Genomic DNA, 19,962 nt, shown 5'->3' on the forward strand with positions numbered 1-19,962 from the left:
ACGTCTTTTAGCATGCGATATGCGGCAGCAAATGGGCTGATTGTTTGTAAATGTGCGGCAATTAGGTTCATCAGTTCTGCATTACACTTTTCATTTTCTTTTCGGTTCATCCTTTGTTCTGTAGCCTCATTTGGATCAAAGATGTATAATTGTGCAAATGTTGGTGGTTGTCCTAGTTCTGGGTGAAGTGTTCCAGTGCGGTGGTAGATCTGGCCATGAATTTTAAAACAATTCAGTCCTAATCCAGGGGGCGGTGCAATGTTGGCACCAAATGAAGCAAACGCATGAGAACTGTTGATACTTCTGATATTTTCCATAAAATTTATACTGTGTTCATGCGTTCCTTTCATCAACTGCTCAAAGAGATCTGAGTAGTGACGTCTTGGTAGCATCAATTTTCCTTTTTGGTAGCATTGAGTAAACTGATTGTCAGATGGTTCTTCCTCTATGAAATTCAGAGAGTCACATTTTGAACAAACTACATTCATCTTCCCACAGTAGCGTTGAATAATTATAGTTTCATTGTCTGTTAAGTAACGTGCAAGTTTTTGAATGTTCTGCTGGGTTTGCCTTAGTTGGTAGAGCATTCTTTTTTGATAAATTTGTCGATCGTGTTGTTCTCGGTTTGTCCTAGATTCTGGAGATTCATGAAGCCGACATTGTCTATGGGATTCCGCATCGTGTTCCTGTCTAGCCGCAGTGTGTTGCGGTGTTTCCCGTTCCCGACGTTGTCTGTGAGATTCCGCATCCTGGGCATGTCTGGCGCCAGTGTGTTGTGTTGTCTCTTGCTCCCGACGTTGTCTGTGACATTCCGCATCCTGGGCTTGTCTGGCGACAGTGTGTTGTGGTGTCTCCTGTTTCCGAAGTTTTCTGTGAGCTTCCACATCCTGGGCTTGTCTGGCGGCAGTGTGTTGCGGTGTCTCCTGTTCCCGGTGTTTTTGGTGAGCTTCCACATCCTGGGCTTGTCTGGCGGCAGTGTGTTGCGGTGTCTCCTGTTCCCGGCGTTTTTGGTGAGCTTCGGCATCGTGGGCTTGTCTGGCGGCATTGTGTTGCGGTGTCTCCTGTTCCCGGTGTTTTTGGTGAGCTTCCGCATCCTGGGCTTGTCTGGCGGCAGTGTGTTGCGGTGTCTCCTGTTCCCTGCGTTTTTGGTGAGATTCCGCGTCCTGGGCTTGTCTGGCGGCAGTGTGTTGCGGTGTCTCCTGTTCCCGGCATTTTTGGTGAGCTTCCGTATCCTTAGCTTGTCTGGCGGCAGTGTGTTGCGGTGTCTCCCGTTTCCGACATTGTCTGTGAGATTCCGCATCCTGGGCTTGTCTGGCGGCAGTATGTTGTGGTGTCTGTTGCTCTCGACGTTGTCGTTGTCTTGCTGCTTCTGCTGCTTTTCTGTCTTCCTCCGTGGCGTATTTTCGCTTACGACCCATTATAAAACAGGAAGTGTAAAGAAGTATCTCTTTAGCGCGCTGTCACTGGCAGAACGTGTTCAGTAAACCTGACAGAAGTCCCTCGCACAGTGTGACTGAAGTCCCTCGCACAGTGTGACTGAAGTCCCTCGCACAGTGTGACTGAAGTCCCTCGCACAGTGTGACTGAAGTCCCTCGCACAGTGTGACTGAAGTCCCTCGCACAGTGTGACTGAAGTCCCTCGCACAGTGTGAGTGAGAAAACCTGCTCAGTACGTTATGAGCAGTTTGTGAGTCACATGACCACATGGGCGGAGTTAGCCCTGCTATCTCCCGAAGGTGGCGTAGCTATTTGAAATGTTGCGGTAATTGGCCGGAGAGCGTGTTTAAAATTGGCGCGAAAATCTGTGATTGGTTGCGGGCGGCGTCCGCGACCAATCATAGAAGCGGGTTTTAAATCTCGCGTGCCATGTTACTAAGGAGCGGACAGCGAATTTCTGGTCGCGCCCTCCTGCCGCGACCAATCAGCGTATCGTATTGGTGAGGACCAGGGAGCGGCTGCCTGTGCGGTTACTTCTGCTGCGAACAGTCGCTCATGTCCCGGCTTCTCGGAGCGGAAGTATCCCGACCCGCAGCGGCGCTCCCCGTTCCTCCCTTCACACCCTAGCCGCATGGATGTCAGCGCCGCTCCCCAGTCCTCCCTTCCGCATGGATATCAGCGTCGCTACCTGTGCGGATACTTCCGTTGCGAGATGCCGTAACATGAGCGACTGCTCGCAGCAGAAGTATCCCGACCTGCAGCGCCGCTCCCCGGTCCTCCCTTCACACCCTAGCCGCTGATCTCCCGACAGTAGCCGCATGGTGTTACTAAGGACCGGACATTTGTGTCAAAAATCTCTGATTGGTCGCGAGCGCTGCCCGCGACCAATCACCGATTTGGGCGCCACATTTAAATAGCGGCCGCGACCAAACACAGATCTTGCAGAGAAATTTAAACACCGCTGTGCTGATTGGTCGCCGACGCTGCCCGCGACCAATCACCGATTTGGGCGCCACATTTAAATAGCGGCCGCGACCAAACACAGATCTTGCAGAGAAATTTAAACACTGCTGTGCTGATTGTTCGCGGACGCTGCCCGCGACCAATCACCGATTTGGGCGCCACATTTAAATAGCGGCCGCGACCAATCACAGATCTTGCAGAGAAATTTAAACACTGCTGTGCTGATTGTTTGCGGACGCTGCCCGCGACCAATCACCGATTTGGGTGCCACATTTAAATAGCGGCCGCGACCAATCACAGATCTTGCAGAGAAATTTAAACACTGCGGGCAGCGTTGGCAACCAATCAGCACAGCAGTGTTTAACTTTAGCGGCAAGATCAGTGATTGGTCGCGGCCGAAGACCAATCATCGAATCGTATTGGTGAGGACCGGGGAGCGTCGCTGCCTGTGCGGCTACTTCCGCTCCGAGAACCCGGGACATGAGCGACTGCTCGCAGCAGAAGTATCCCGACCTGCAGCGCCGCTCCCCGGTCCTCCCTTCCGCATGGAGGTCAGCGGCGCCGGCGGTTGGGGTCCTTCTGCTGCTACCGGCCGGGAGATGAGCGCCTCGCGCCGGTCATCTCCCGGCTGCATCTCCGTCCCGCAGATGAGCCGCTAACGGCCGCCATCTTTTTTCAGAAATCCCGCGGCGCTGATTGGCCGCTGCCAGACCAATGAGCGACGCGGGATTTCCAGGACAGACAGAAAGACAGACAGACAGACAGACAGACGGGATAAGACGATTATATATATATATATATATATAGATGTATCAGTAAGTGTAACCTAAAAGTGTGTCCTCCACCCTCACCCACTACATGGTTCCCCCTATCTTTGGTCCCCCCCCATCTCCTTTATCCCGGCTGGGGCAGCACCCTGGTGCATATAAGCCCCCCACAGGACAGGAGTGGTGTAGTGTTGAGTTCTGAGGCTGGGTCCCGTGTGGTGCTCCATCCTTACCTCGGAGAGGAGATACCACACCTCGGTCTGAGGTGCAGTACCCATGTGGCGACTGAACCCTCAGGGGCGCCACAGTTCCAACCGATTCATATAGAAACTACACTTTTAGATATCTGCCTAATTGTTTCTAAGCATGGCTTTGAAAGAAGGGGCATGGCTTTGAATTAAGGGGCATGGCTCTGAAGGAAGGGGCATTGCTTTGAAAGAAGGGGCATTGCTTTGAAAGAAGGGGCATGGCTTTGAAGAAGGGGCATGGCTTTGAAAGAAGGGGCATTGCTTTGAAAGAAGCGGCATGGCTTTGAGGAAGGGGCATGGCTTTGAAAGAAGGGGCATTGCTTTGAAAGAAGGGGCATGACTTTGAAGAAGGGGCATGGCTTTGAAGAATGGGCATGGCTTTGAAAGAAGGGGCATGGCTTTGAAAGAAGGGGCATGGCTTTGAAAGAAGGGACATTGCTTTGAAAGAAGGGGCATGGCTTTGAAGAAGGGGCATGGCTTTGAAAGAAGGGGCATGGCTTTGAGGAAGGGGCATGGCTTTGAAAGAAGGGGCATTGCTTTGAAAGAAGGGGCATGACTTTGAAGAAGGGGCATGGCTTTGAAAGAAGGGGCATGGCTTTGAAAGAAGGGGCATTGCTTTGAAAGAAGGGGCATGGCTTTGAAGAAGGGACATGGCTTTGAAAGAAGGGGCATTGCTTTGAAAGAAGGGGCATGGCTTTGAAAGAAGGGGCATGGCTTTGAAGAAGGGGCATGGCTTTGAAAGAAGGGGCATTGCTTTGAAAGAAGGGGCATGGCTTTGAAAGAAGGGGCATGGATTTGAAAGAAGGGGCATGGTTTTGAAAGAAGGGGCATTGCTTTGAAAGATGGGCATGGCTTTGACAGAAGGGGCATGGCTTTAAATACCACAGCATGCACTAAATTGTTTGAAAATTGGGGGGCAAAAAAAGTGATGCAAGGCAAGCCAGCAAAAGAGTCTAAAGTATGACAAATTTTCTCATTTACATGTCCATATTTAACCACGTACATGGAAAAAATGGCCCTGGTGTCAGCAGTGTTTGTTCCGTGTGTCATCAGTGTTCGGTCTGTGTGTCCGTTTTTCCCATCAATGTTTGACGGATGGATAAATAAATCCTTGAATTACAGAGCTTCTCCTATTCTTTGCCATCCGGGTGCTGAATGTTTTTGCACAGACCCATAGACTTGTATCGGCTCTTTTCATCTGTGATATCGGAAAAAGACAGACAGATGCACAACAATCAGACACAATCCGTGTGGCAGGTATGTTTTACCGGACGCACTGCATAGATTACATAGGAAAGTGTGTCTGGCCTTCTATTAGTTTTTTTTTAGTTATGGATGACAAATGGACGCTGTACGGATCAAAAATGGCCTTTTTTTCCCCTGAACACAAAGCATTGTGCTTGTGTGAATTTGCACTTCGGCAGGGAATTGTGCACTGAGCCTATATGAAGGCGTTTTGTGCGCTGCCGCCAAAATGCAACATTCAGTTGGACGCAGCAATATTTTATGTGTGAATACTGTTTAATACAGATTTTAGCATTTCCCTTTTTCTGAAAATGCGTCGGGCCTCATGCAGAAACAAACTTTTTGTCGAAACGGACAGTGATACCCATAACAACCAATCAGAGCTCTTCTTTTATTGCCCTGGTAAAATGAAACGTGGCATCTGGTTGGCTGTCATGGAGAACACTGACACATTCTGAAACTTAGTGCCGATTCTTCCACACTTCATGCCACACGTACAGTGTAAAAACTGATCGTCTGAATGGTTTCTTTACAGCAGCTGTTGCCTATGATGGCACAGAGAGGCATTGCACCAAACATCCATACCTTTTGCAATCTCGCTAGGGCATGCCGTAAAGAAAAAGATGGTTTACAGCTCCTGGAAGACATGGCGGTAATGACATTGCTAGTTTACATAGTTTATTTAGTGTCTTTTTTTTTTACTCCTACTTGATAAAGTCTAGAAAATAATGTCATTTTTAAACTGATTTGCCTTTTTATAGAAAACAAGTGACAAGGATCTTTTTGCATATCTGATCGGTAACTTGTTTTACAGATTTGTGGATTCCATCCAAATATCAATGTATACAGCACATTGATTAATGCGGCCATAAAGAGGTTAGATGACGTCTACTTGACCAATATTCTGCGGGACATGAGGAACAGAAACGTGGCTCCTAATGAAGTGGTGGTCCGTCAGCTGGAGTTTGCAGCACAGTACCCACTAAACTTTGATAAAGTGAGTATACGATCTGATAAAACCAATAATGGAGGCTGGTCAAGAGGAGGGAATTCGCCTCCATGTGGGTAAAAATGTGTTGTTTTTTATCAAAATGGAAAATTGTATTCGGTAAAAATACTCCACACCACACACCATCAACCAAGAAGGCCAATAACTAGTAATAGATTAGAAACAAGCGTTTGAAGACTTTTCCTGTTGTGAACATGATCCTTTAAGTTAAAGGGAACCTGTCACATTGGATAACGCTATTAACCTGCTGATGTAGGGTTAATCTGCAGGGTAATACCATTAGGAAGTGCTTGGCCACTATACTGAATGTGCAGCACATGGGAGTAAATGAACTTTATTCCTCCCGTGAGCCGCCGGCTTTCAGTCATGCAGGGCGTGCCTTTATTCACCACTCCATACAATGTGAGCAGTGGCAGTAAGCACGCCCTGGAACTTCCACTGACAGGTGGCTCTGCACTGATGCACTGTAGAGCTAGCTGTCAGTCAAAGGGCTGGGGCGTGCTTACAACCATTGCTTACTGTGTACAGATTGGTGACAAAAGGCACACCTGCATGACTGAAAGCTGGCGACTCACAGGAGGAATAAAGTTAATTTTCTCCCTTGTGCTCATTCTGGGGATGGCAGCCAGTCACCTTCCTAACGCTATTAACCTGGAGATTAGCCCGATGTCTGCAGATAAGTCATGACTAAGGGTGATCTGTCACCTGAAACGCGTTGACGTCGCATTCCTTCTGGCTGTAATGCTGACCTTGTACTCTGTTACGCACTTTGTGTGAAAAAGAGCCTATTCACGGTTCGTTGAGCTGGATTATCTTCATTTTATGATTCCCTTTAAAATGACTAGCAATTTGTATATAACAAAAAATATATAACAGGATGGAGGAATAAAGGGGCTGTCCGAAACGGATGACTTTATTTCGACACCTGCACACTCACTGAATGGATCAGTTACATGTTCAAGGCCCCAAGAGTGACGAAATAATGTTAAAATATCACATTATTTATCCCACAGCTGTGACAAATGCAGAGATTGCCTGTCAAACAGGCAATCTCTGCATGTATCACAGCTGTCTAACAGCCGTGACACTTGCAGGCGCAGCGACATTAAAAGAAATGCTAAGCACACCAAAATACTCGGCGAGCACACGAGCATGCTCACAGAAAGAGTTAATGAAACCTACTCGCTCATCACTAGTACTGACATGAAAGGAGTTAACATATCATTGCTACTGCACTGTGAATGTCGTAACAAGACCAAAGCATTAATGGCAAATTGTGTGTGTTCTTTTTTTCTTTTTTTTTTCATGTTTCACCCCACAACATTTACAGCGCCTTTCCACTGAACCTTTCCGTCAACCTTCCCACATTTTTTCATGTTACACCCATGAACTTAAAGTATTTTATTGGGATTTTATGTGATTTACCAACACTAAGTAGCAAGTATTTGTGAAGTGTAAAGGAATTGATACATGGTTTTAGAATTACTTTTAAAAATATAAATCTGAATATTGTGATGTGCATTTGTATTCAGCCCCCCTGAGTCAATACTTTGTAGGACCACCTTTTGCTGCAATTACTGCTGCAAGTCTTTTGGGGTCTGCCTCTACCAGCTTTGCACATCTAGCTCTTAAGGGTTTTTATCAGAAATAAGCCAGAAATGGGCCAGAAGTGACCAGAAGGTACGAGTGACCATCTACTAATTGTGCTTAGTTTCTCTTTCTCAATCAAATATAGATTGGGAAGGGAAAAGAGGAAAAGATGGATATGGATCACAGGTTAGCCAGAGAAGCTTTAATCAGAGTTGCTCAGAATGTTACACTGTTATTCATTGGTATAATCAATTTCCCTATCCACCTATACTATCAGAACACGGGACTCGGTCCCTGACGCGCGTTTCGCCGGTATACCGGCTTTTTCTAAGGGCCTCATTGGGCTAATTTAGGTGTATAATATACAGCCATGACCCAATAATTAGGGGCTGGGTTAGGCATTTCTAATACTATTTTATCCACCTCACTACGGACCGGGTTTTGTGGGTCACCATTTGGAAGCTGGTGACCCTGTATGCATTTATTAATGCACGTTTTGCACAAATGTATCTATTTTAATAGTAATTTTCAATAAACGTTATATTTTATTTTCCATTCACATCTTTTCCTCTTTTCCCTTCCCAGTCTATACTCGATATAATTATGGTGGTGTACACCAGTGAATGGTAGTCTAATGAGATATGATCCTCTTTTCTTTCTCTTTCTCATTCACACTTAAACCTTCATTATACTTACATACGCCCTTAGTTTCTTGGCACCACTAAACCTTACTCTCCTTCGCTGTCCTCAAACCCCAGCACCCTCTAACCAAATAATTATCTCTCCTTCCCTCTTACCTCCCCACCTGACCTCATCTGCAGACCTGCTCCTCAAGCTCAGATCTATCCTAACAAAACATAAAACAAGCCAGACACTCTCCTTCTCCCACCTGCTCTCCCTCTCTCTGCTTCTCCTCACTGCTGGCGACATATCTCCCAATCCTGGACCCAAACAGCTCACACCTCCCACCAATACCCCCTCCTATCGCTTCCAACCAACTGCAAACTACCGCAACCTCTCCTACTTAAAACCCGTGCCGCTGATGCCCACCCACCCTGCTCCCTCTCTTTGGAGCACTCTGGAACGCCCGCTATGTCTGCAACAAGCTCCATTTTGTCCACGACCTCTTTACCTCTCGTTATCTCTTTTTCCTGGGCATCACAGAGACATGGTTGACACCCTCCGACACTGCCTCCCCTGCTGCGCTGTGTTACAGTGGCCTCCACTTCACCCACACTCCTCGCCCTGGTAATAGACATGGCGAAGGAGTGGGTCTTCTCCTTTCTACCAACTGCACCTTTAGCCCTTTCCCACCTCTACCCTCCCTTACTCTCCCTTCTTTTGAAGTCCACTCTGTCCTCATCTACTCTCCTTCCAAGTAGCTGTCATATACTGACCTCCAGGCCCAGTCACTGCCTTTATTGACCAATTCTCCACCTGGCTTCTTTACTTTCTCTCTGCTGACATTGCACAATCATCATGGGCGATTTCAACATCCCCACTGACACTCGCCAGTCAAAAGCATCCAAATTCCTGTCGCTTACTTCATCCTTTGGACTTACTCAGTGGTCCTCCTCAGCCACCCACACAGACGGAACACACTAGACCTCATTTTCTTCACCCAACTCTGCTCCCTATCTAACCTCACAACCTCCCCCCTACCCCTATCTGACCACCGTCTACTCACTTTCTCATCCCTGTCCTCCTCACCTGTCACACATGTCCAGCAACTAGCACACCCCCTCAGAAACCTTGCATATCTAGACACTCACACACTCTCTGACTCTGTTCTACCACTGACATCCATATCTTTACTCCACGACACTGTCAGCACCACTGCTTTCTACAATGCCACTCTCGCATCAGCTATTGACTCAGTCGCCCCTCTTGTGCATGGCAGAGTGCGACAAGTCAATAGGCAACCCTGGCACAACACCCTCACTAAACCGCTTCGGCAAGCGTCCAGGGTTGCGGAACGGCGTTGGAAGAAAAAACAATCGCAAGATGACTTCACTGCATTCAAACAACAACACTCGCATTCAAATCAGCCCTCGCCTCTGTTAGGCAGGCCTACTTCACAACCCTCATATCTTCCTTATCCTACAACCTCAAACAGTTATTCAACACTTTTAACTCTCTCCTCCGCCCACCACTGTCCCCTCCGACCTCCGTCATCTCTGCTGAGGAGTTCGCCACACACTTCAAAAACAAGATTGACCAAACACGGCAAATCTTTACTATCCGACCACCACAACCCCTTTGTTTCCCAGACCATTGCCCTTCCCCCATAACCTCCCTTTTCAACATCATGGAAGGAGACCTCACTCGTCTCCTTTCCAAATCACATCTCACCACTTGTGCACTCGACCCCATCCCATCCCCCCCAACCTCACCCCCACACTCATCCCATCCCTAACCCATCTTTTCAACCTATCACTAACTTCTGGTACCTTCCACCCTGCCTTCAAACATGCCACAATCACTCCCATTCTCAAAAAGCCATCTCTCAACCCAACCGCCTTGTCCAGCTACCGCCCCATATCACTTCTCCCATTTGCCTCCAAACTCCTTGAGCAACACGTTCACGCTGAACTTTCCTCTCACTTCTCATCTATCTCTCTTCAATAACCAACAATCTGGTTTCCGCCACCACCATTCCACCAAAACTGCCCTTACAAAAATTACTAATGACTTTCTTACAGACAAAGCTAACAGACAATTCACTGTACTGTTTCTTCTTGACCTGTCCTCTGCCTTCGACACAGTTGACCACTGCCTCCTACTGCAGATCGTCTCTTCCTTTGGAGTCAAAGACCCTGCCCTATCCTGGATCTCCTCATACCTTTCCAACCGCACATTTAGCGTCTCCCACTCCCACACTACCTCCTCATCCCCCCACCTCTCTGTTGGAGTCCCTCAAGGTTCAGTCCTAGGACCCCTACTTTTCTCAATCTATACCCTTGGCCAGGGACAGCTCATAAAATCCCATGGCTTCCAGTCATGAAGAGCATGGTCAGTCATCCTTTTGATGAGGACACAGAAGTCTTGCCTGTTAGCAATCTGGCACGCATGGCTGAGTTTATGTTACGCTGCCTTTCCCCTGATCCTTGCTTTGTCCAAACTTTGGATGACAGTCCTTACTGGTTGGTGACACTTCTAAACCCAGGCTACAAGGAGAACTTTCTGTCTCTTATTCCCTTGCAGGAGAGGCCTAATAAAATGGTGCAGTACGAGAAGGCTCTTGTTGCGGAATCATTTAAAAAATTCCCATCTGAAAACGCTGGCGGCAGAGGTCACAGTTCGTTTGACAACCAAGGAGTACAGGCGAGAGAGACACAAATTCAATCCAGCAGAGGCAGGGGAACACTGTCAAAGTTCTGGGACAGTTTTCTCAGACCCTCCCACCGCACAGGTCCTGAGGCACGGGGTACTCTCCCAAAGAGGGGAAAGTTTCGGAAGATGGTGAGGGAGTACCTTGCCGGCTGTGCCAACGTAGTCCTTGATTCCTCTGTGCCTTATAATTATTGAGTATCCAAGCTGGACTCGTGGCATGAACTGGCTCTATACACCTTGGAGGTCCTGGCCTGCCCTGCCGCTGTCAACTGAAAATGCTGACAGGCTGACTCATAAAAATTATCAAAGGCTGGTTTGGGCCAGACTTCTCAACATCACTGAATGATAGCAGCGTAACATAAACTCAAATACAGTGTCTTTTTTGGGGAGGTCTAACTGTATTCCCATGCACCTCTGTCTTCACACCCAGACATGGGTATACGCTTCCTGATTTTGTCTATTTGCTCTTGTCCTCCTCCTTCTCCTCATCCTTCACATCCTCCTCCATATCACTACCATATCACCGTATCTACGTCTCTTGCAAGGGGCATTGGAGTTCCTCCAAATTTTTGGCAGCCGTTGCATTCACTGCATAGGCAAAGAGTATGGGAGACCCACTTCCTAATAATGGGAACATTGTTTTCTGGAGGCCCTCCAACCTCTACATCTCTTGCAAGGGGCATTGGAGTGCCTCGTAATTTTTGGCAGCCTTTGCATTCACTGCATAGGCAAATAGTATTGGAGACCCACTCCTTTTTAATGGGAACATGTCATACTCATTACTGTAGCCCAGCTCCATGTGTCTTTAAATTGGTAATAGGGTTTTTTCTAAATTTTGGCAGCCGTTGGACTCACTGCATACCCTATAACTGGATAGGAGACCCTCTCCTTTCTAATGGGAACATGTCATTACTGTGGTCCAGCTCTATGTGTCTTTAAATTGTTAGTGGGGTTTTTCCCAAATTTTGGCGGCTGTTGGACTCACTGCATACCCTATAACTGTATAGCAGATCCTTAACCTTTCTAATGGGAACATGTCATTACTGTGGCCCAGCTCTATGTGTCTTTAAATTGTTAGTGGGGTTTTTCCCAAATTTTGGCAGCCCTTGCAGTCACAGCATGGGTATTACCACTATAGGAGACCCACTCCTTTATAATGGGAATATTTTTTTTTACTGAGACCCTCCTCTATGTCTCTTCAAAGAGGTATTGGGTTGCGTCCAAATTTTTGGCAGCCCTTGCAGTCACTGCATATGCAATAACAGTATAGGAGACCCACTCTTTAATAATGGGAACAACAAAGCATAGCCGACTGCTGGCCCTTTAAGAATAGTAAGGCAGTAAAAACAGTGTTTGTGACTTTAACAATCCCTCCTTCATAAATGAAACAGGATGTGTCTGATGATGTTTCACACACCACATGGCCAGATAAGGTTGTAAAATGTTAAAATGCCATTTCCCGGTGAATGCATTTGTCACGGTTGAAAGCAATGCAAAAATGCAAAAAAACGCATCAAAAACGCTATGTGTGAACATAGCCCAAGGTGTGAAGGAGCATTTTTGTTTTTGGTTATTTATTTTGCCTTATATACAAGTCATTACCCTGGAAAGAATGTTCCTTAACATATTTCCCAGGAAAATCCATTTTGGTTTAGTTTTTGTATGTTTTATTGTGAGTCTGTAAAAGTGGCGTAATACCTCTGACAACATTGTTGATATTATTGACCTGGGAGTCAGAAATGCTTCCAGGAGTCTTCCCCATGCTGTTCCCATGTCATTTTAGTACTGTTCCCATCGATTTGGGCAATTTTTAGGCCCTCTGCAGACCACCGGGGGGGGGGGGCCGCCGAAAGAATGCTGGAGTTTCCCATAGACTTACATTGGGCTCGTTACTTGGACCGAGCACCTGAGTATTCCAATTTGCTTGACTTGAGCAGCGAGCACCCGAGCATTTTAGTGCTCGCTCGTCACTAGTTTTCAGCTATACCATTTCTATTTCCATTCAACTTTTTGATCGTGTTTTATTCCACTCTTTGTTTGGTAGTAAGATGAAAAAGAATAGTTTTTTTTTTTACAGTGTTCACTGAAGGCGTTAAGTAGTGTGATCGTTTTATAGGCCATGGACGTGATGATAACAAATATGTGGACCTTTTTGGTTTATTTTAGTTTTTGTATGAATTTACCCATTTATTGATATAACATTATTTTCATTTTCTTTTCTGTTTATTTTTTGATTAGGTTTTTTTTATATTTTTTCACATTCTTTTTTTTACTTTTTCATTTAGTCCCTCTATGGGACTAGCTTTTATTAGTATAATCGCTGTTATAAAGCATTGCAATGAATTCTACCTGTCAGTGTTACAGTGATAGAAGCCTCTGAGACCATGCTCCTAGCTCGGTCTAAGCAGGCCACCGTCGCTGGGATACCTGGAGGCGCGGGTTGTCATGACAACAGGATCACTGACTAAGGGCGTAACCAGAAACGCGTCGAGATTGCGTCTCCGCTATCATGGACTTTTATATATTTTAATATTTTGCACCAATAAAGTGAGAATTATTTTTTATTGGAGACTTTTCCCACTTTCTCCTTATGTACACTGGCCGAGAGTCACGGCATTGTGGGTCTGAGCCCAGAAGATATGAGCAGCAGAATGGATTAAATGCATGGTGAGGCATATATTGTTTTTTTGTAAAGAATTGTCCAATCAGTCAGTAAGGATTTAGGGCCCTTTTACATGGCGATATTTTGCATCAGTATTTGTTAACAGATGCCAGGAGTGGATCCAAAACACAGAAGAGGTGAGAGTGGTTCAGATATTATTTTTCTCTGTGTTTGTTCCCCTCTGGTTTTTAGCTTACAAATACTAATGTAAATTACTGCCCAAAATACTCCCTGTGTGAATGAGGCGAGGAAGCTGCTTGTAATACTGTAATATAAGTCCTTATTCTGAGGATGAGCGCTCACTTGCAGGTGCTGTGCTGTAATGCTTATCTTCTCTGCTCCATCATACTCCCCAGAGCAGGGGCGACCCCTGGGGCAAAACTGCGGCCGGCAGATGTCAGACGTGTCACTCAGTGATATGTGATGGAGCCCGACTCCCAAACAAAATCAGACAGAAGCATACAAAATAAATACATGAAGCATTGCAATTAGGTGTCAAACGTTCTCAACTTTATTTAAATTTACATGACACTGAACCATCACCTATCAGGATAAAGAAGATTCTGTGTAGCCTCTGTTCCTATAGACCATCTTGCTTGCAGCCTTCTCCATTGAAGACTACGGAAATTACACGAATAGATGAGTAATCTGCTTATACTGCTGTAATACAATTCTTTTATCCAATGATGAGAGCATGCGTCCAGGAGTTGTGCTGTAATGTTTGTCTCCTCTTCACCATCATCATCAGAGCAGGGGCGACACCTGGGGCAAAATGTGCTTACTGGGATCTGTGCAGCCGGCAGATGTCCAGCCGTATGTGATAGACCCCGTCCCCCAAACAAAATTAATCAGACAGAAGCACACAAAATAAATACACGAAGCATTGCAATTAGGTGTCAAATGATCAAAATTTTATTTAAATTTACATGACACCGAAAATAGCACAACCCCCGACTCACGAAGAGTCACCCTCCAGCACTCAGGAGAGGAAAACCCCCTGTGGAGGAAACCTCTATGGAACCATGGATGGAGGGCTGCCCTTCCATTGGGCTTAGAGAGTTTGTGCCAATATATAACAGATGTAACTGCAGAATTGTACAATTTGTACATTTTACCAGATTTACAAAGAATGACATAACAAATACAGACTATAAATGTGATAAAGCTGATGTGGGAGAGATCTGGCTGCAATATCTGTCACCACATTGATTGATGGAGCGAATTTGGTTGATCTGATTGGCCAGGTGGATGTATAATTTCTCCCTTACAGATCCAGGTCCGCCTCTCAAAAAATTGGACATTTGGTTACAGTTCGTTATGCCTAATCCCTAATAGGATAAATAATCCCTCCCAATTTATCACCCATTAAAGTCATAGATCAGTCCATGAACTCCCAAAGGAGAGCTGCTCTATATAGAGGGTAACAGAAGGGGATCCTGGTCTAGGGACCCCCCTTTGTTACCTTCCCATGCCCTAGGGGTGTCTAAAGCAGACAACCCCTTTCCCTGCTAGAACCTCCAAATTACACCAAGTTTGGCACATTACGTGGGTGGTCAAGCTCAAGGTCCTCAGGCGCATCAGTAATGGCGCTGATCGTGGCAGCGCGGAATTCTTTTATGGAATCTTCTTTATGACACTGGTTTATGACCTCATAACAGTTGTCATGGTGACTACAGGGTCTATTACTGATGCAGGGCACAAGTATTAACCCTTTCATCATTGGTAATTTGCTATTGTTATAGAGGCAGATAACTGCACTTGTTACCAAGCAGGGGCCTTATCATTATTGCTTCCCTTAGGCACCATAAGAAATACAGATTACAAATTAAACGTGCAAGTTTGTCATGAGTGTTTTGCACTTTCTAGATCCAGAGATTGGGTTTATTACTAGCACTTTACAAAGAAAAAAAAAAAAAGAGGAAATTACTTGTAAAATAATATTATTGGGAATTGCATTTCAAGCATTTTCCTAATGTGCATTCTACATAGTTACATAGGTTGAAAAAAGTAGGGGTGGACATTAACAGCTTGGGGCCCAAGTGCAAGAAATGTGTCCGAGCCCCCATCTTTTTATGGCGACAAAGCTACAGATATATATATATATACACACACACAGTGGGGGAAATAAATGTTTGATCCCCTGCTGTTTTTCTAAGTTTGCCCACTGACAAAGACATGAACAGTCTATAATTTTAAGGGTAATTTTAACATTGAGAGATAGAATATCCACCCCCCCCCCCAAAAAAAAAATAAAAAATCAAGAAAATCACATTGTATAAATTAGATAATTTTTTTTTGCATTTTGCAGTGAGAAATAAGTATTTCATCCCCTACAAACCATTATGAGTTCTGGCTGCTACAGACCAGTTAGACGCTCCTAATCAACTCATTACCTGCAGTAAAGACAGCTGTCTTACATAGTCACCTGTATAAAAGACTCTTGTCCACAGACTCCATTAATCAGTCAGACTCTAACCTCTACCACATGGGCAAGACCAAAGAGCTTTCTAAGGATGTCGGGGACAAGATCATAGACCTGCACAAAGCTGGAATGGGCTACAAAACCATAAGTAAGACTCTGGGTGAGAAGGAGACAACTGTTGGTGCAATTGTAAGAAAATGAAAGAAATACAAAATGACTGTCAATAGACATTGATCTGGGGCACCATGCAAAATCTCACCTCGTGGGGTATCCTTGATCATGAGGAAGGTGAGAGATCAGTCTAAAACTACACGGGGGGAACTTGCTAATGATCTCCAGGCAGCTGGGACCACAGTCACCAAGCAAACCATTGGTAACACATTACGCTTTAAAGGTTAAAAATCCTGCAGTGCCCTCAAGGTCCCCCTGCTCAAGAAGGCACATGTGCAGGCCCATCTGAAGTTTGGCAATGAATACCTGGATGATTCTGTGAGTTATTGGGAGAAGGTGCTGTGGTCAGATGAGACAAAAATTGAGCTCTTTAGCATTAACTCAATTGGCCGTGTTTGGAGGAAGAAGGAAGTACAACCCTAAGAACTTCATTCCAACCGTGAAGCATGGTGGGGGAAACATACCTTGGGGGTGCTTTTCTGCAAAGGGGACATGACGACTGCACCGTATTGAAGGGAAGATGGATGGCGTCATGTATCGCGAGATTTTGGCCAACAACCTCCTTCCCTCGGTAAAAGCATTGAAGATGGGTCGTGGCTAGGTCTTCCCAGCAAGGCAATGACCCAAAACATACAGCCAAGGCAACAAAGGAGTGGATCAAAAAGAACTACAGTAAGGTCATGGAGTGGCCTAGCCAGTCTCCAGACCTTAATCCCATAGAAAACTTATGGAGGGGGTTAAATCTCCGATTTGCCAAGCAACAGCCTCAAAATCTTAATGATTTAGAGATGATCTGCAAAGAGGAGTGGACCAAAATTCCTCCCGACATGTGCACAACCCTCATCATCAGCTACAAACAACGTCTGACTGCTGTGCTGCCAACATGTGTTTTACCACCAAATATTAAGTGTTGTTTTCCAGAGGGATCAAATACTTATTTCTCACTGCAAAATGCAAAAAAATGTATCTAATTTATACAATGTGATTTTCTTGATTTTTTTTGGGATATTCTATCAATGTTAAAATTAACCTACCATTAAAATTATAGACTGTTCCTGTCTTTGTCAGTGGGCAAACTAAGAAAGACAGCAGGGGATCAAATAATTATTTCCCCCACTGTGTATATAATTATATATATACAGTATGTAGATTGTATGTATCTACCTCCTTCTAGGTTGTGCCTGGATATGTACACCCACTATATACTGTGTATGTCTGCACCACTTCAGTGCAGTAAGGCGACATTACTGACCACGGAGCAGCCGTGCTCTTTAGAGCTGATGTATTTTTATTTTTGTGAATTGTTTCAGCTGCCTGAAGACCATTGCTCGCCATCTACCATGGGCATGCTGCAGATCCTCGCTAAGTTGCCATCTTACTCCCTGGCATCAGGATGGTTAACAACAGTACAACCCATGTGCAGACAGATTTGTCTGACTCCTTACCGGACTCCAGCAACGCATCGGCTGTGATCCCAGCAGAGAGTACTGCGATTCAGGACTATCTCCCACCATGCCGGTCGTGGTCATAATTCACCGGTATCAGAGGAGGACAACTTTGGGACATTGTCCAAGACATACTCCTCAAGAACTGTGTTTAAGAAATCGTCTCCAGAGGTCCAGGACTTGAGATATGAAGAGGGTGAGGACATTACTGGGGGCACACAACCCACTCATAATAGGTACAGGGGAAGAAGAAACACTCCGTACTGGTACTTCCTCCAGTGTAAGGCCAATATAAAGGAGGGCAAGGTAAGAATGTCTATATTGTTATTCTACTGGGGATCCGCAGGGGAGGGATCGTACATCACAATGCTAGTTTACAATGAGGCATACTGTAGCGCCGGCGTCCCTGCCCTCTGCTAGGCAGGGACGCTGTTCCCCTCACCTCTCTGCTCCGTGCCCGGCGTCCTCCTCCCGCTCTGCTGGCAGCGCGCGCTCCTTCCTGGCCACTGTGCTTAGGGCGCGCGCGCGCGCTCTCCCTCCCTCTTAAAGGGGCCGCGCGCGCCGTCCTAAGGAGTCCCCGGCCAATGGCCGGAGGACTTCACCATATATAAGGCACCTCCTCCAAAATGGAGGTGCCCGAGCAATGTTGTTGCACTGTTCACTACTCTGCTTCAGCCCTCAGGTCCCGTTGTCAGTTACCTGCCTGATTCCTGCCAGCCTGCTGACTTATTCCTGCCTGATTATCTGCTACCTGCCTGCTAGTCTGAGGTCCGACGGTCTGCCTTACTACTCCTGTCAGTCTGTCTAAGGACCAGCCTGCCCGCTCACCTGGGAGCGCACATCAGCCACCTGCCTGCTTGCCTGAGGTCCGACGGTCTGCCTTCCAACTCCTGTCAGTCTGTCTATGGACCAGCTTGCCCGCTCACCTGGGAGCGCACATCTGCTACCTGCCTGCTAGCCTACCTGGAGGCTCCGCCGTCACGTGCTGTGACCACCTGCCTGTCCAGTGACTCCTGCCCGCTCACCTGGGAGCGCTCATCTGCTACCTGTCTGCTAGCCTACCCGGAGGCTCTGCCGTCACGTGCTGTGACCACCCGCCTGTCCAGAGACTTCTGCCCGCTCACCTGGGAGCGCTCATCTGCCGCCTGTCTGTTGGTCTTCCCGGAGGCTCCGCCGTCACATGCTGTGACCACCCGTTCATCCAGAGACTCTCGCCTGCTCACCTGGGAGCTCACGTCTATCATCAGCCGCCACAGGTCGTACCAACCCTTTACCTAGAGACTGCCCCGGTCACTTGCCGTGACCATCTGCCCGTTCATTCAGAGACTGCCCCGGTCACTTGCCGTGACCACCAGCCCGTTCATCCAGAGACTGCCTCGGTCACTTGCCGTGACCTCCAGCCCGTTCACTCAGAGACTGTCCCGGTCACCTGCTGAGACTTCCTGCCCGTCTTCCCTGGTCGCCACCCGCTCCCTTACAAGGACCGCCCCCTTGTATAGTAGCTCAGAGGTTCCGCCTCCCAGACCCGTTACAGTTTGCTCGGGCCATGGAACCCGGTGGCACCCAAGCTCCCTCGCTCTCGGACCTGTGTCATGAACTGTCCCGTCAAAGGTCCCAACAGGAGTCCATCCTGGGTCACCTGCGGAATGTCAATACTCGCCTGGACACTCTGACTGCTCCACCAGCAACCTCCGCCTGTGCCATGTCTCGCAATCCGGCAGCTCCACTGCCCACTAATACCATGGTATCTTACCCCGGACCCCGGCTTTCTGCACCTCCTCGCTTCGGAGGCGACTCCGCCCAGGCTCGGGGCTTCATAAATCAGTGCACCCTGCACTTTGAACTATTGTCTCACCAGTTTAACTCCGACCGGGCCAAAATTGCATTCATCATGTCCCATCTCACCGGGGAGGCCCTGGCCTGGCTAAATCCTCTATGGGAGAGAGGAGACCCCCTGGTGTCCAACTTGCCTGCTTTTCTCACGGCTTTCCGGAAAGTCTTCGACGAACCCGGACGGAGGACCTCATCCGCATCATCACTGCTACGCCTCCGTCAGGGAGGTCTCACCGTGGGCCAATATGCCATACGGTTCCGTACCCTTGCCTCGGAGCTGGCCTGGGATAACGACGCTCTGGTATCCGTCTTCTGGGAGGGTCTGTCCGGCCGTATTAAAGATGAACTTGCCGGTCGGGACATTCCTACCACTCTCGATGACCTAATAACTCTTGCCACCCGGATTGACCTACGGTTCCAGGAGCGTGCCAAAGAGGTCACCCGTGAGGAGGTTACCACGTCTAGCTCCTACTTTTCAGAAACCCGTCACTCCCTCCGTCTCTACCCAGGTACACTCTCCTGAGCCTATGCAGGTCGACCAGACCAAGATGCTCAAAACCCGTCAGGACTTACGCCGTGCCGAGGGGAGCTGCTTCTACTGTGGCAGTAAGGAGCACCGGATCCGTGCCTGCCCGGAGAGGTCGGGAAACGCCTGTGTCTAGGTTCGCTCAGAGAGGTCGACCTAGACAAGAATAAATCCTCTCCATCTCTGCTGTTGTCAGTCTCAATCGTCTGCGGGGAGAACCGTTATTTCGAACTAGCCCAACTTGACTCTGGAGCAGCCGGGAATCTTATTTCACAGTCCCTGGTAGAGAAATACCGCATCCCCACCAAACCT

The 19,962-nt window shown here is 47.2% G+C and overlaps 1 pseudogene; it reads left to right on the plus strand.

Annotated features, from left to right (window-relative positions):
• LOC141221840 (uncharacterized) overlaps positions 1-19,962 on the plus strand; it is a 400,332-nt pseudogene that overhangs the window by 74,873 nt on the left and 305,497 nt on the right.

This window comes from Phyllobates terribilis, unplaced genomic scaffold (genome assembly GCF_046119375.1).
Source record: "Phyllobates terribilis strain yellow unplaced genomic scaffold, ASM4611937v1 Scaffold_340__1_contigs__length_2048258, whole genome shotgun sequence".
NCBI lineage: Eukaryota > Metazoa > Chordata > Amphibia > Anura > Dendrobatidae > Phyllobates > Phyllobates terribilis.